Source organism: Siphateles boraxobius, unplaced genomic scaffold (assembly GCF_051911475.1).
Source record: "Siphateles boraxobius isolate OS27281-9 unplaced genomic scaffold, OSU_SipBor_1 77, whole genome shotgun sequence".
Taxonomy (NCBI): Eukaryota; Metazoa; Chordata; class Actinopteri; order Cypriniformes; family Leuciscidae; genus Siphateles; species Siphateles boraxobius.
In genome coordinates, this window is record NW_027509205.1 from 6,449,826 (window position 1) to 6,465,261 (window position 15,436).

Here is a 15,436-nt window from a genome sequence, read left to right on the forward strand (position 1 = left end):
GACTAAAAACAGAACAGACAAGTAAAATCAGTGGTAAAATCACAGCTTTAAAAATTAAAATCTTGCCTTCAAACGTCAATTGTCTCAGTCCCCAAAAGCCCAGTCTTTGCCTGACTTTCCCTAACATGTCAGTCCAGTTTCCTTGTCCTCCACCCTCTCTGTCAAATTTTACACCTAAAATTTTCAAATCATTGTCTTTAAAATCCAAATCTAGTCCAACTGTGTCCACGTTCCCCCACGGCCCGAAGAGCTGGGCCTCGGACTTACTCCTATTGAGCTTGGCGCCCGAGGCCCGACCGTACCAGTCAGTCAAGTCCATTGCTCTTCGTACTGATAAAAGGTCAGTCGCTAAAAGGGTCACGTCATCCATATATAAAACACAGGTCGCCGTCAGTCCACCAGTCCCTGGGATGTCTAGTCCTTTAATCCATTTATCCCTTCTCAAGATTTGTGCCAGTGGCTCAATACAAGCCACATACAGAAGGGGAGATAAAGGACACCCCTGACGGACGCCGCTGTAGAGTTTTACAGCTTTGGATAAATGCCCGTTAACCAAAATTCTGCTAGACAGATCGTTGTACAGCAGTCCCACCCAGGCTATAAACCTCCCAGGAAAACCCATTTTTTCCAGTACCTTAAACAGGAACTGGTGCGAGATACGGTCGAATGCCTTTTCAAAGTCTAAATTTAGGACTACTAGCTGAATGTTTCTGTCTCTCGCAAAACAGATGGCGTCTCTGATCAGTACCAGGCTGTCCGTGATCTTCCTTCCGGGCACGGCGCATGCTTGATCCAAGTGGATTACGTCTGCTAAAACTGTCGACATACGCGTGGCTAAAATTTTGCTAAAAAGTTTGCAGTCAACGTTTAAAAGAGTGATGGGTCGCCAATTCTTTAAGTCAGTCTTGTCGCCTTTCTTATGTAATAGCGTCACTATCCCTATTCTGAAGCTGTCTGGAAGTCTGTTCACATTGTCAAATTCTTTAAAAACAGTCAGTAAGTCATGTGCTAAAATGTCCCCAAAGGTCAAGTAAAATTCAAGTGGTAGTCCGTCTAGTCCTGGGGACTTCCCACGCTTAAAACCTTTCAGAGCTTTTTGTATTTCTAAAATCGTAAAATCCTGTCTTAAAAGTGCACATTGACTCTGGAGCTTTTTGTCTAAAAAATTTAAAACTTCCATTAAGGTATCGTCGTGTACTTGTTTTAGGCCATATAAATCACTATAAAAGTTTTCCACCCCTCTTAAAATCTCTTCTGTTTCATTTACCACCCTCCCATCCGATTTCAAAGTTGTCAAAGCCCCTCCCCGTGTTATAATTTTTTTAAAAAAATATCTTGTACACTTTTCCCCTTCTTCAATATCTTGTTCTCTACTCCTTAAAATGACACCTTTACTTTGAATTTGGGCTAAAACTGACATTTCTTGTTTTACTTCTTTTATTTCTTCACTAAAATCAAACCCAATTTTTAAAAGATTAAAATACCTCTGTAGTCGTTTTTGCAACCCCATCATGCGTCTCTTTTCTTTTTTCTTTTTCTCCTTTCCTATTTTCTTAAAAAACTGTCTCGTCCGTTCCTTTACCATTTCCCACCACTGTGCACGTGAATCATAAAAGTCTTGGAGGGTCTGCCATCGGCTGAACTGCTCCCTGTACTCACTAAATACTTCCTCATCCTCCAACAGGGAGCAGTTCAACTTCCACAGCCCTCCTCCTACTGTCACACCAGAGGCCAGTGAAAGGGTGCAGGATAGCATCATGTGATCAGAAAAAAAGAGGGGGGATAATGTAGCATCGGTTGGCAAGCAGTCCCGTGTAAAAATGTAGTCAATGCGAGAGGCTCTGGTGCCATCACCACTGAACCAGGTGAAGCCCTCCTCTCTCTGATGCATTTTTTTAAAGCAGTCGACTAAATTAAAATCTCTGACTAAATTTTGCAATAAAACCGATGTTTTGTCAAATTTAAAACCTTCTACCCTCTTCCTATCTTTCGGAGTTAAGACACAGTTAAAATCCCCTGCCACCACCAAAGGGGCCCTCCCTAACATGTGGGGCTGCAGGTCTTCTAAAAGCTCATATCTTTCATTCTTATCATTAAAGCCATACACATTAAGAACATTAAAATCCTTATCTAAAAAAGTCAAGTTTGCTAAAATTGCTCGCCCATCCCTTACCACCGTGCTGCCCTTCACCAAGATGTTTGGATTGTTGATTAAAATAGCAACACCGTCATTTTTGTTAAAATTGGACCCACTCCAGATAGAATGTCCAGGGGTCCAAAGCTCCTCCCACTTTCTGTAATTGGATAAAAAGGGCAAAGCACATTCTTGCAATAAAAACACATCTGACTTACAGGATTTTAAAAAGGATAAAACGCTCTGTGCTCGTATATCACTTCTCACACTTCTCACATTTATTGTAGAGATTGTGAGGGCCATGAGCAGTATAGTTAAAATGATATGAACTTTTAAAAGAAGACTAATAAAAGACATACAGAGGCATCTTTAAAATTATGTTATTTCTTGTTCCTCATGCCTCTCCCTTCTCCCATGGGGGCTGGGTTCAGGAGGGCAAGAGGTTGACACTTCCGAAGCCACAGAGCTGAACTCTTGCGACTCTTTCGGTGTTGATGTTCTTAGCTTAAAATGCAGAAAGGAAACTTCATTAGGGGATTCTGAGGGCCACATGCGGTCTGGATCCTCCGGGGAGAAACTATCCAGCCCTTGTGTAGCCCTCATTCTTTTCTCCACTACTACACACAACGGAGATCCCGCAGTTCTCTTCTGCACTTGAGCATTTGGGAGTGAAAGGTCAGTTTCACTCCCACTGGAGGGCATACTCACCTCCGAGACGGTGTTGAGGGAGGAAACCGTTTCATCCTCTCCGTCTTCTGTTTCCTTTCCTTTATCTTGTCCGGGAGTGGTTTCCTCCCCCTGTTCGGTTTCAAGCTGTGACTCCGCCCCTGTGGCCGCCCCACTTCCTTTTTCCTGACAAATCCCTGAGGCTGGCTGGGAATTTGAAATTCCCGCCAAAATCTCAGGGACCACCTCCTTCTCTCTTTGTTCTTTTGTTTGTTCCACATGTGGGGCGGCCATTTTGTTCCCTTTCAATTTGTTGGCAAAACTTTTAGGGCAATCTCTGTAGAGATGGTCAGTTTCACCACAAAGATTACACCTTCTGCCAATGGTACATTCTTCAAAGATGTGACCAATTCCTCTACACTTCCCACATGTTAATTCCTTGCATGCATCAGCTAAATGCCCCATCCTCCCACACTTCCTGCACAGTTTGGGCATTCCTTGGTAGTGAATGTAGCCCCTGTTCTCTCCCAACACAATCATTGAAGGCAGATGCTTCAGGCCCTGGTAGCCCCCGGCGTCCTCCCATTGTTTAATGGGAATTCGCCAGGAGCAATTCCAGATACCATCTTCATCTAACACTTTGGTTGGTTGACCCCGAACAGTGCAAAATCTGCCCAGCCAGACACAAATGTCCTCCCCATTCACTGTTTCATTAAACATCCTAACAATCACAGTTTTTAATGAATTGTCAGAAAGTTTCTCCACAGTAAACATAGCGAATTGGGCTTTGCATGCATCAAACCTTTGCCAGAATTCAATTAACAGGGAAGCACTTTTGAAACTTAAATCAAAACCTTTGTTCAGGGGGAGAGTTACTAGGCAGTTCAAGTCCTCGGGTCTAAAATTTAGGGCTTTCTGGATCAGCTTCCTGGAGAAGTCAAGACGTGACAACCCCAGGAGCTTACCATCCACCTCTTTAAATAAAAAACGCACGCTGTGGTGCCTCCGCATGCCGGCACGAGCAGCCGACATGGTGGAGACACCAACAGCTATTTAAAACACAACCTTAAAACCGTAATAAATAAATAAATAAATAAATAAATAACTTACCTTAAGAACAAAGGATTCCTTGGAAAACCAAGTCGTCCGGATAAAAAAAAAAAAAAAGGCACTGCCAATATACCTCTCAGAAGTTTGAGGCTCAAGCCACTGAACGACCCAAGCCGGAAAAACCTCCAAGAGGCGATCGCTGCCTCTACCCTCGGACCAGATACTAGATCTTAGCCAAAAGGCCGAGAAGCGATGACACAATGACGCAGAGGCGGGGGAGCCGTCAAAGGCCACGCCCACCTGGGCCGTGGCGAGAGGGTCTAAAGGTCGCCAGCAAACAAGCTCAGCTCACAGCAATACAAGCTCAGCTTGACTGTTGACACCGAAAATGGATCACAGCAGAGCGCACAACACGACACTTTGAAGTGCAACCTGGGATTTTGGACCAACAAACATTCTGCCCTAAAAGTGAGCGGGCAGACCAAAGCGTACGTCGTAGAGACTTGAAACTCTTGAGGGATGGTAGTACCCGCCCGGTCTACAACATCACCAAGGCTCGGCCCAATCGACCCCAAGGTGGCGCTGCAGCGATCAGAAGTACGAAATGCCTCGTAACTCCTGAACCGTCCGTCGCAGACCCAAGTGTCTTACATCACCGGAATCCTTGGCTCGGGCCGAACAAGACGCAGGCCTCGGATTCGATGGTTGCGCTGGCGAGATTTTCGGGTATTTGGGATTTTGTGAAAAAGCTACTTTTGCACACTAGTCCTAGGTCTTTCGCCCGATCTGACCCAAACCGGTGCAGAAAGATTCCCTGGAGTCTGATTGCCGACAGCGATGGGGAAAAAAGTCGGAATTTCGATTCACGTTGGCGACGGGACGCCAAAACGTTGGGAGTGGGCGAGGCGGGCTTTACTTAAATGGCCATAACTCTCCAACGGAATGAGACAATTACACCCAAGTCGGTACACCTGTGCACGGGCTCAGCCTGTGCTCAGGTGAAAAGGGATGTGGCGACTGGCCACTTGGTGGCGCTGTAAACAGTAAAAACAACAACATGAATACGGCCATAGGCGACTGTATGTCAGGTGATTTTTCACACATGCACAAGGTATTCATACCACATGATAGAACTCCTCATTCGGAACAACTTTGCTTCTAGGACCACTGCTGCCAATAAAAGCGCTGGTTGAATAATGGAGATTATTTGAAGAATGATGAAAAAAAAAACTAAAAAACAGCCCTACTTTTGCAGACTGGTCCTAGGTTGAGAGCTTTACATCTCTCGATCAACCACTGCAGTTCAATTCCCTGGACTTCCTAGGTCGTTAACTACCAGAAGAAGAGGAACTCGAACAATCTGCTCTTTTAACCAGTGTGTCCAGGGGAGAGCGCGAACGCAGTCCCCCACTACCATAAATTATGCAGTCGAGATTCCCACATTTGGGGAATTCGCAGGGGTCAGCACAACCGGAGTGCAATGGCCGAGCCTCGCCCTGGGTGAACCACCTTCCTGATCATGGTGTCTCCCCTGCCAGGTAAGTATGAATTCCCAGGCCTCCCGTCAGAGGCACCGTGTCCCTCTCCGCAATCCTCACCAACGGTCGGACAATCAAACACACACCTGATTCAACTCATCAGCTCATTCGTAAAAACTCCAAGAGATAAGAGAGAGACATCAAAAACCTGCAGAGTCGGGCTCTTTTGCTGTTGTTGTTGTGGATGATGTTGTTTTCATGCTCCGGATCCATGAGCCAAAAATCAATTTCATACGCGGTCACCGGATAGTGGACGAATCAGATGTTAAACGAGATAAGAACAGAGTTGTTGTTTTTTTTTCCCTCTCACACCACCATTACCTGTATAGCATATGATCACCTACAACACCTTTAAAGCACCCATACACAGCAATATACGTTACTTCCATTAACACCTGCTGCCACACAAGACTAAAACATCTCTTTCATTGAACACAGTTTTTGGGGGTGCACCGTTCCCAGAAGTACTGCAATACCGGGTCGATGCGTGGAGTGGACGGAGCAAGCCCCTCTTCCATCTCCCAGTTCCAAAAATCAATTTAATATATGGTGCCCGGGTAGGGCACGTATCAGATATTAAACTGATAAGAACAGATTTTTCTTTCGAAAAAAGTTTATTGTCACATTGTTTCATTCCATTCTTTCAATATCCATTTTTTCCTTATAAAATCACATTTTTGCACATATCTTAAAACAACAAAAAGGACATAAGTTACAGTTAAAAATCAGTTATGTTGATGTGTTGTGTAAAAGTCCATGTATGTTGTGTGTTGTTTTAAAGTAAAGGTAAAATGGATTAAAATAAAATAGGAATGCAAATATAAAACAATAAAACAATAAAATATGCCAAATAAAACATCTCTTGTACAGGATCGAGGGTGAGTCCCTATCAAGAATGTCCATTCACTCCAGGTCTCCAGAACAGGCCCCAGACTCCTCGCTTCCAGTGCCCAGCGGAGATCCCCTCTCCTCCGGCCCGCTGGCCCGCTGTTCCCGTAGCCAGAGTGGTGAGGGTGCATCTACGGGCGGCCAGGTACGGTGGCGGCCGGGACCTTCTCCGTGTGACCTCGGCCCCCCCATCCGAATAACGACGTGCGGCCCACCCTGCAGCGTTGATGTTATCCTCTGCTCGCACGCGTGGAGGGGGACCGTCACGCGTTTCCCCACCAGCAGGTTTCTGGTGACCCAGATGGCATCCTTGATGTGGTTGAGGGTGAGCCAGAGCGAGGCAAACGTTGGTGGTGTCAACTCCTTCAAGCCCTGACCCACCCCCAGGATGGCGAGCTTATAGTCCACCTGGGCCCCACCCGCTGGCAGGCACGGGAAAAACAGGGGGCCTGTCTTGGCCCACAGGTCCCGCGCAGCGCCGCACTCCCAGAGCAGATGTTGAACGGTCTCCGGGGAACCACATCCGGACCGTGGGCAGGTGGAGTTTTTGGCCATGCCTCTGGAGTGCATGACCGCCCTGACCGGGAGGATCTCATGAGCCACCATCCACGACAGGTCCTTAAGCCTGTTCTGGAGAGCTGGGTGGGCTGCGTTCCTCCAAACGTCTTTGGCCTCACCTAGTGTGAGGCCTGGAACTGGACTCACCGATTCTCGATCCTGCACAAGAGAGACGAGAGACTTGTGATTAGTTAAAACAGTGGCATCATTTGTTTCTAAAAGATATTTCTTTAAAAATTTCTTAATGAAACTATGCTCTTTTGACAAATTAAAAGACACTGGACTTTTAAGATCAATGGGTAAAATTTTCAAACTTCTTAGGTATGACCCCATCCAGAATCGGGTCATGGCTGCTGTCTTGTGTTCTCTGGATGGGGTCAGTGCATACTGGATATGGAGGGCGGCAAAGCGGCTGCCTAAAAACAGGTGGGGGTCTGGGAGGCCTTTCCCGCCATTCTCTTTTTTCTTTTTAACGACCTCCCTCTTGATTCGTTCCCACTTGGACCCCCACAGGAAATAAAATACCGCCCTCTCCAACTTAGCCAGGAATCGTCTTGGGGGACTAAAAACGGAACAGACAAGTAAAATTAGTGGTAAAATCACTGCTTTAAAAATTAAAATCTTGCCTTCTAACGTCAGTTGTCTTAGTCCCCAAAAGCCCAGTCTTTGTCTGACTTTCCCTAACATGTCAGTCCAGTTTCCTGGTCCTCCACCCTCCCTGTCAAATTTTACTCCTAAAATTTTCAAATCCTTTTCTTTAAAATCCAAATCTAGTCCTCCTGTGTCCACGTCGCCCCACGGCCCGAAGAGCAGGGCCTCGGACTTACTCCTGTTAAGCTTGGCGCCCGAGGCCCGACCGTACCAGTCAGTCAAGTCCATTGCTCTTCGTACTGATAAAAAGTCAGTCGCTAAAAGGGTCACGTCATCCATATATAAAACGCAGGTCGCCGTCAGTCCACCAGTTCCTGGGATATCTAGTCCTTTAATCCATTTATCCCTTCTCAAGATCTGTGCCAGTGGCTCAATACAAGCCACATACAGAAGGGGAGATAAAGGACACCCCTGACGGACACCGCTGTGGATATTTACAGCTTTGGAAAGATGCCCATTTGCAAGAAATTTGCTGCTTAAGCCCTCATACAGCAGTCCCACCCAAGCTATAAACCTCTCTGGAAAGCCCATTTTTTGCAGTACCTGAAGGAGGTACTGGTGCGAGACCCGATCAAAAGCTTTTTCAAAGTCTAAATTTAGGACTACAAGCCTAATGTTTCTGTCTCTCGCATAACAGATGGCGTCTCTGATCAGTACCAGGCTGTCCGTGATCTTCCTGCCGGGCACAGCGCAAGCTTGATCCAGGTGGATTACGTCCTCTAAAACAGTCGACATGCGTGTAGCTAAAATCTTACTAAAAAGTTTACAATCATAATTTAAAAGAGTGATTGGTCGCCAGTTTCTCAAGTCAGTCTTGTCTCCTTTTTTGTACAGTAATGTAACTATCCCTACTCTAAAGCTGTCTGGAAGTATGTCAAGAGTCTCAAATTCTTTAAAAACTGTAAGTAAGTCATGTGCTAAAATGTCCCAGAAAGTCAGATAAAACTCAAAGGGGAGTCCGTCCATGCCCGGGGACTTCCCCTTCTTAAAACCCTTTAAAGCTTTTTCCAATTCTAAAAGATTAAAATCCTGGGATAAAAGCACATCTGGACTCTTAACTTTTTCATCTAAAAACCCTAAAACTTCCTCTAAGATGCCATTGTGTACCTCTTTAGTGCCGTATAAATTACTGTAAAAACTTTCAATTTCCCCTAAAATCAGGTCAGTTGTATTTACTTCCCCCCCTCTAAAAGTTTTTAAAATATTGATCGACCCTCCCCGAGCTATTGTCTTTTTAAAAAAATACCTGGTACACTTCTCTCCTTCCTCTAACTCCCTTTCTCTACATCTTAAAATGACACCTTTGCTCTTTGTTTCAGACAGATCTGACATTTCTTTCTTTACTTCTTTTATTTCATTTGTAAAATCCAATCCATTGTTTAAAAGGTTAAAATATCTCTGCAGTCTTTTTTGCAACCCCATCATGCGTCTTTTTTCTTTATTCTTTTTTTCTTTTCCAATTTGTTTAAAAAACCGTCCTGTCCTTTGTTTCACCATCTCCCACCACTGTGCACGTGAGTCGTAAAAGTCCTGGAGGGTCTGCCATTGGCTGAACTGCTCCCTATACTCACTAACCACTTCCTTGTCCTCTAATAGGGAACAGTTCAGCTTCCACAGCCCTCCCCCTGCAGTCACACCCGTGGGGAGTGAAAGAGTGCAAGACAGCATCATGTGGTCGGAAAAAAAGAGGGGGGTCAATGTAGCATCGGTCGGCGGGAGGTCCCTGGTAAAAATATAGTCAATTCGAGAGGCTCTGGCACCGTCACCACTGAACCAGGTGAAGCCTTCCTCTCTTTGATGCATTGTTTTAAAACAGTCAACTAACTTAAAATCTTTGACTATATTTTGTAATAAAACCGATGTCTTGTCGACCTTAAAATCCTCTCCTACCCTCCTTCTGTCCTTTTTTGATAATACACAATTAAAATCCCCTGCTACCACTAGGGGAGCCCTGCCTAGCATGTGGGGTTGCAAGTCTTCTAAAAGCTCATACCTGTTATTTTTTTCAGTAAAACCATACATATTTAAAATGTTAAGATCCTTACCTAAAAAAGTCAGATTTGCTAAAATTGCCCGCCCGTCCCTCACCACAGTGCTGCCCTTCACCAAAAGGTTGGGATTTTTTATTAAAATAGCAACACCGTCATTTTTGTTAAAATTGGACCCACTCCAAATGGAAAATCCTGGGGTCCAAATCTCCTCCCACTTCCTGTAATTTGTTAAAAAGGGCAAACCACATTCTTGCAATAAAAACACATCTGACTTAAAAGTTTTTAAAAAGGATAACACACTCTGTGCTCGCAAAGTAGACCTCACACTTCTCACATTGATTGTAGAGATAGTGAGGGCCATGAGCAGTATGGTTAAAAATACAAGCATTAATAGAAGGATAAAACCAAAAGACTGCAGAAAGTTACATTAAAATCATGTTATGTCATGTAGCACTTGCTTCTCCTTTTCCCCAGAAAAACTGGGATCAGGAGGGCAAATGCTCGCCGCCTCAGAGTCCACAGAGAGAACCTCTTGTGGCTCCTTCGGTGACGATGTTCTAAGCTTAACGTGCAAAAATGAGACTTCATTGGGAGATTCTGCGGGCCACATACGGTCTAGATCTAACGAAGAGGAACTATCTAGCCGATGCGATGCCCGCAGCCTTTTCTCCTCTGTTTGAAGCAGAGGAGATCTCGCAGACCTTTTTTGCACCTGAGCATTGGGGAGTGAACCCTCGGATTCACCCCCACTATCCACCACACTAACCTCCGATACGGTGTAGAGTGAGGAAGCCGTTGCATCCTCCTCCTCCTCCTCCATTTTGTTTTCACTTCTCTCTTGTTGGGGAACGGCTTCCTCACTCTGTTCGCTGTTAAAACTTGACTCCGCCCCTGTGGCCGCCCCACTTCCTTCCTCCTGCCCACTCCCTGAGGCTGGCTGGGAAATAGAATTTCCCGCCAAAACCTCAGGGACCGCCTCCTCCTTCCTTTGCTCTTTTGTTTGTTCCACATGTGGGGCGGCCATTTTGTTGCCTTTCAGTTTGTTGGCAAAACTTTTAGGGCAATCTCTGTAGAGATGGGATGACTCCCCACAGAGGTTGCACCGCCTGCCATTGGTACACTCTTCAAAAGTATGACCAATTTCTCTGCATTTCCCACATATCATTTCCTGGCATGCTTCAGCTAAGTGCCCAAACTTTCCACATTTTCTACATAATTTGGGCATACCCTGGTAGTGAATGTAGCCTCTGTTCTCACCCAACACAATCATAGAAGGCAGATGCTTCAGGCCCTGGTAGCCCCCAGCGTCTTCCCATTGTTTAATGGGAATTCGCCAGGAGCATGTCCAAATACCATCCTCATCTAAAACCTTGACTGGCTGGCTTCGAACTGTGCAAAATCTGCCCAGCCAGACACAAATGTCCTCCCCAGTCACTGTCTCATTAAACATTCTAACAATCACAGTTTTAAGTGTGTTGTCAGAGAGCTTTTCAACAGTAAACATGGACAGCTGGGATTTAGCTACTTCAAATCTGTGCCAGAAATCATTCAGGTGGGAAACCGCTCTAAAACTAACATCAAATCCTTTGTTCAGGGGCAGAGTCACGATGCAATTCAGATCATCAGGTTTAAAATTTAGAGTTTTTTGGATCAGCTTCCTGGAGAAGTCAAGACGTGACATCCCCAGGAGCTTCCCCTCAACTTCTTTGAATAAAAAACGCACGCTGTGGTGCCTCCTCATGCCGGCACGGGCAGCCGACATGGTGGAGACACCAACAGCCTAAAACTTTAAAAAACAATAAATAAATAAATAAATAGATAAAAAGGTCTTACCTTAAAACAGAACCGGAATAAAAGCAGCTGGATCAATGTACCTCTCAAAAGTTTGGGGCTCAAGTCACTGAAGGACCCAAGCCGGAAAAACCTCCAAGAGGCGATCGCTGTCTCTACCCTAGGACCAGACACTTGATCTTAGCCAAAAGGCCGAGAAGCGATGACACAATGACGCAGAGGCGGGGGAGCCGTCAAAGGCCACGCCCACCTGGGCCGTGGCGAGAGGGTCTAAAGGTCGCCAGCAAACAAGCTCAGCTCACAGCAATACAAGCTCAGCTTGACTGTTGACACCGAAAATGGATCACAGCAGAGCGCACAACACGACACTTTGAAGTGCAACCTGGGATTTTGGACCAACAAACATTCTGCCCTAAAAGTGAGCGGGCAGACCAAAGCGTACGTCGTAGAGACTTGAAACTCTTGAGGGATGGTAGTACCCGCCCGGTCTACAACATCACCAAGGCTCGGCCCAATCGACCCCAAGGTGGCGCTGCAGCGATCAGAAGTACGAAATGCCTCGTAACTCCTGAACCGTCCGTCGCAGACCCAAGTGTCTTACATCACCGGAATCCTTGGCTCGGGCCGAACAAGACGCAGGCCTCGGATTCGATGGTTGCGCTGGCGAGATTTTCGGGTATTTGGGATTTTGTGAAAAAGCTACTTTTGCACACTAGTCCTAGGTCTTTCGCCCGATCTGACCCAAACCGGTGCAGAAAGATTCCCTGGAGTCTGATTGCCGACAGCGATGGGGAAAAAAGTCGGAATTTCGATTCACGTTGGCGACGGGACGCCAAAACGTTGGGAGTGGGCGAGGCGGGCTTTACTTAAATGGCCATAACTCTCCAACGGAATGAGACAATTACACCCAAGTCGGTACACCTGTGCACGGGCTCAGCCTGTGCTCAGGTGAAAAGGGATGTGGCGACTGGCCACTTGGTGGCGCTGTAAACAGTAAAAACAACAACATGAATACGGCCATAGGCGACTGTATGTCAGGTGATTTTTCACACATGCACAAGGTATTCATACCACATGATAGAACTCCTCATTCGGAACAACTTTGCTTCTAGGACCACTGCTGCCAATAAAAGCGCTGGTTGAATAATGGAGATTATTTGAAGAATGATGAAAAAAAAAACTAAAAAACAGCCCTACTTTTGCAGACTGGTCCTAGGTTGAGAGCTTTACATCTCTCGATCAACCACTGCAGTTCAATTCCCTGGACTTCCTAGGTCGTTAACTACCAGAAGAAGAGGAACTCGAACAATCTGCTCTTTTAACCAGTGTGTCCAGGGGAGAGCGCGAACGCAGTCCCCCACTACCATAAATTATGCAGTCGAGATTCCCACATTTGGGGAATTCGCAGGGGTCAGCACAACCGGAGTGCAATGGCCGAGCCTCGCCCTGGGTGAACCACCTTCCTGATCATGGTGTCTCCCCTGCCAGGTAAGTATGAATTCCCAGGCCTCCCGTCAGAGGCACCGTGTCCCTCTCCGCAATCCTCACCAACGGTCGGACAATCAAACACACACCTGATTCAACTCATCAGCTCATTCGTAAAAACTCCAAGAGATAAGAGAGAGACATCAAAAACCTGCAGAGTCGGGCTCTTTTGCTGTTGTTGTTGTGGATGATGTTGTTTTCATGCTCCGGATCCATGAGCCAAAAATCAATTTCATACGCGGTCACCGGATAGTGGACGAATCAGATGTTAAACGAGATAAGAACAGAGTTGTTGTTTTTTTTTCCCTCTCACACCACCATTACCTGTATAGCATATGATCACCTACAACACCTTTAAAGCACCCATACACAGCAATATACGTTACTTCCATTAACACCTGCTGCCACACAAGACTAAAACATCTCTTTCATTGAACACAGTTTTTGGGGGTGCACCGTTCCCAGAAGTACTGCAATACCGGGTCGATGCGTGGAGTGGACGGAGCAAGCCCCTCTTCCATCTCCCAGTTCCAAAAATCAATTTAATATATGGTGCCCGGGTAGGGCACGTATCAGATATTAAACTGATAAGAACAGATACTACACTTGATCTTAGCCAAAAGGCCGAGAAGCGATGACACAATGACGCAGAGGCGGGGGAGCCGTCAAAGGCCACGCCCACCTGGGCCGTGGCGAGAGGGTCTAAAGGTCGCCAGCAAACAAGCTCAGCTCACAGCAATACAAGCTCAGCTTGACTGTTGACACCGAAAATGGATCACAGCAGAGCGCACAACACGACACTTTGAAGTGCAACCTGGGATTTTGGACCAACAAACATTCTGCCCTAAAAGTGAGCGGGCAGACCAAAGCGTACGTCGTAGAGACTTGAAACTCTTGAGGGATGGTAGTACCCGCCCGGTCTACAACATCACCAAGGCTCGGCCCAATCGACCCCAAGGTGGCGCTGCAGCGATCAGAAGTACGAAATGCCTCGTAACTCCTGAACCGTCCGTCGCAGACCCAAGTGTCTTACATCACCGGAATCCTTGGCTCGGGCCGAACAAGACGCAGGCCTCGGATTCGATGGTTGCGCTGGCGAGATTTTCGGGTATTTGGGATTTTGTGAAAAAGCTACTTTTGCACACTAGTCCTAGGTCTTTCGCCCGATCTGACCCAAACCGGTGCAGAAAGATTCCCTGGAGTCTGATTGCCGACAGCGATGGGGAAAAAAGTCGGAATTTCGATTCACGTTGGCGACGGGACGCCAAAACGTTGGGAGTGGGCGAGGCGGGCTTTACTTAAATGGCCATAACTCTCCAACGGAATGAGACAATTACACCCAAGTCGGTACACCTGTGCACGGGCTCAGCCTGTGCTCAGGTGAAAAGGGATGTGGCGACTGGCCACTTGGTGGCGCTGTAAACAGTAAAAACAACAACATGAATACGGCCATAGGCGACTGTATGTCAGGTGATTTTTCACACATGCACAAGGTATTCATACCACATGATAGAACTCCTCATTCGGAACAACTTTGCTTCTAGGACCACTGCTGCCAATAAAAGCGCTGGTTGAATAATGGAGATTATTTGAAGAATGATGAAAAAAAAAACTAAAAAACAGCCCTACTTTTGCAGACTGGTCCTAGGTTGAGAGCTTTACATCTCTCGATCAACCACTGCAGTTCAATTCCCTGGACTTCCTAGGTCGTTAACTACCAGAAGAAGAGGAACTCGAACAATCTGCTCTTTTAACCAGTGTGTCCAGGGGAGAGCGCGAACGCAGTCCCCCACTACCATAAATTATGCAGTCGAGATTCCCACATTTGGGGAATTCGCAGGGGTCAGCACAACCGGAGTGCAATGGCCGAGCCTCGCCCTGGGTGAACCACCTTCCTGATCATGGTGTCTCCCCTGCCAGGTAAGTATGAATTCCCAGGCCTCCCGTCAGAGGCACCGTGTCCCTCTCCGCAATCCTCACCAACGGTCGGACAATCAAACACACACCTGATTCAACTCATCAGCTCATTCGTAAAAACTCCAAGAGATAAGAGAGAGACATCAAAAACCTGCAGAGTCGGGCTCTTTTGCTGTTGTTGTTGTGGATGATGTTGTTTTCATGCTCCGGATCCATGAGCCAAAAATCAATTTCATACGCGGTCACCGGATAGTGGACGAATCAGATGTTAAACGAGATAAGAACAGAGTTGTTGTTTTTTTTTCCCTCTCACACCACCATTACCTGTATAGCATATGATCACCTACAACACCTTTAAAGCACCCATACACAGCAATATACGTTACTTCCATTAACACCTGCTGCCACACAAGACTAAAACATCTCTTTCATTGAACACAGTTTTTGGGGGTGCACCGTTCCCAGAAGTACTGCAATACCGGGTCGATGCGTGGAGTGGACGGAGCAAGCCCCTCTTCCATCTCCCAGTTCCAAAAATCAATTTAATATATGGTGCCCGGGTAGGGCACGTATCAGATATTAAACTGATAAGAACAGATACTACACTTGATCTTAGCCAAAAGGCCGAGAAGCGATGACACAATGACGCAGAGGCGGGGGAGCCGTCAAAGGCCACGCCCACCTGGGCCGTGGCGAGAGGGTCTAAAGGTCGCCAGCAAACAAGCTCAGCTCACAGCAATACAAGCTCAGCTTGACTGTTGACACCG

General features: G+C 46.5%; 5 non-coding genes and 1 pseudogene across 5 annotated transcripts; all 6 read right to left on the reverse strand.

The window, feature by feature from the left end:
• Window positions 1–5,232: 5,232 nt before the first annotated feature.
• Window positions 5,233–5,396, reverse strand: LOC143726835 (U1 spliceosomal RNA). The gene has a single exon (XR_013199062.1). It is a non-coding gene; the product is annotated as a U1 spliceosomal RNA (small nuclear RNA).
• A 434-nt stretch (window positions 5,397–5,830) lies between these two features.
• Window positions 5,831–6,006, reverse strand: LOC143727293 (U2 spliceosomal RNA; annotated as a pseudogene).
• A 6,593-nt stretch (window positions 6,007–12,599) lies between these two features.
• Window positions 12,600–12,763, reverse strand: LOC143726836 (U1 spliceosomal RNA). Its single transcript, XR_013199063.1, has one exon. It is a non-coding gene; the product is annotated as a U1 spliceosomal RNA (small nuclear RNA).
• Window positions 12,764–13,197: 434 nt separating this feature from the next.
• LOC143727167 (U2 spliceosomal RNA) lies at window positions 13,198–13,388 on the reverse strand. The gene has a single exon (XR_013199374.1). It is a non-coding gene; the product is annotated as a U2 spliceosomal RNA (small nuclear RNA).
• Window positions 13,389–14,516: 1,128 nt separating this feature from the next.
• LOC143726837 (U1 spliceosomal RNA) lies at window positions 14,517–14,680 on the reverse strand. The gene has a single exon (XR_013199064.1). It is a non-coding gene; the product is annotated as a U1 spliceosomal RNA (small nuclear RNA).
• A 434-nt stretch (window positions 14,681–15,114) lies between these two features.
• Window positions 15,115–15,305, reverse strand: LOC143727168 (U2 spliceosomal RNA). Its single transcript, XR_013199375.1, has one exon. It is a non-coding gene; the product is annotated as a U2 spliceosomal RNA (small nuclear RNA).
• Window positions 15,306–15,436: the final 131 nt, after the last annotated feature.